This window comes from Bubalus kerabau, chromosome 3, assembly GCF_029407905.1.
Source record: "Bubalus kerabau isolate K-KA32 ecotype Philippines breed swamp buffalo chromosome 3, PCC_UOA_SB_1v2, whole genome shotgun sequence".
In the NCBI taxonomy this organism is placed as follows: Eukaryota; Metazoa; Chordata; class Mammalia; order Artiodactyla; family Bovidae; genus Bubalus; species Bubalus kerabau.
Genome location: NC_073626.1, coordinates 32,056,434 through 32,058,132, shown reverse-complemented (window position 1 = coordinate 32,058,132; position 1,699 = coordinate 32,056,434).

Genomic DNA, 1,699 nt, shown 5'->3' with positions numbered 1-1,699 from the left:
GCTGAAGACATAAGCTCCCACCCAGAGGTTCTGCTGAGCAAAGAGGATGCCTGTCCTTTGCCAGGAGGTGTGTACATGGATAAAAGTGTTATAGTTTTCTGAGTGCTTCCTATGTTCCTGGTACTTGTGGTTTACATAGGTGGTCTCTGAATCTCAACATTAGACCCATGAAATAGGTGCCCCTCTTTTTTTTGACACATGGAAAGCAAATGCTCAAAATGCCACACCTGCCCAGTGGTAGATGTAGGATTCAATTTTTCTATTCATCTGATTTCAAGTTCACCACTTGAGTAAGTTGTGCAAATAAGTCTAAGAAGACAGGGAAAGATAAAATCTCATTCGGCTGATAGCAACCTAAATATCCATCAACAGAGGAACAGACAAAGAAGATGTGGTACAAATATACAATGGAATATCACTCAGCGATAACAAAGAATGAAATAATACTGTTTGGGGCCACATGGATGGACACAGATATTATCATACTAAGTGAAATAAAGCAAACAGAGAAAGACAAATATCATATGATATCACTTATGTGTGGAATAAAAAAAAAAGATATATTTAGCTTATTTACAAAACAGAAAGAGCCTCACAGACATAGGAAACAAACTATGGCTACCAAAGGGGAAAGGGGCAAGGAGGGAAAATTAGGAGGTTGAGACGAACATATCCACGTTACTATATATGGAATATATAAAATGGATAACCAACAAGGACCTACTGTATAGCACAGGAAACTCTACTCAGTATTTTGTAATACACTATATAGGAAAAGAATCTAAAATATATGCATATATACATATGTATAACTGAATCACTGTACACCCCAAACGAATACAACATTGCAAATCAACTATACTTCAGTTAAAAATTAAAAAAAAGATTTTTATTGAAATAACATTGAGTTTATAGACTAATATCAAATTAATGGCCATCTTTATTATACTGAGTCTTCCTGTCCATGAATATTTCATATATTAAATAAATATATATATGTGTGTATGGGAGAAGGTGATGGCACCCCACTCCAGTACTCTTGTCTGGAAAATCCCATGGATGGAGGAGCCTGGTAGGCTGCAGTCCATGGGGTCGCGAAGAGTCAGACACGACTGAGCGACTTCACTTTCACTTTTCACTTTCATGCATTGGAGAAGGAAATGGCAACCCACTCCAGAGTTCTTCCCTGGAGAATCCCAGGGACGGGGGAGCCTGGTGGGCTGCCGTCCATGGGGTCGCACAGAGTCTGACACGACTGAAGTGACTTAGCAGCCGTGTGTATAGATAGCTCTTTATGTTCTTCAATAATTACTTTATATTTACATACAACTCTAATTCATTTTTATTTAAGTAATTTGCTATCATTTTATAGATAGCTTTTATTTCTATTATGAAATGGACTTTTTACCTGTTATATTATGCTATGTATATGAATGGTTATTGCTGGTATGTAGGAATGTTACTTATTTTTATATGCTCATCTCAGTATTAACTTTTTCAAACTTCTCTAGTCTCTGGAACTTGAGCTTTTCTGTGAAACTTTGTATCTGTCCTCAAATCAGCAAAGATATTTTCTCTTGTGACTTCAATGCTACAGAACATATGTAAGGGTCAAAGTTTCTAATATGACAGCCAGAGCAAGGTCCAAGGTGTCTTTGCTTATTACAAGGTGTCTGCTAAAATCTGTTCACTTGCCACA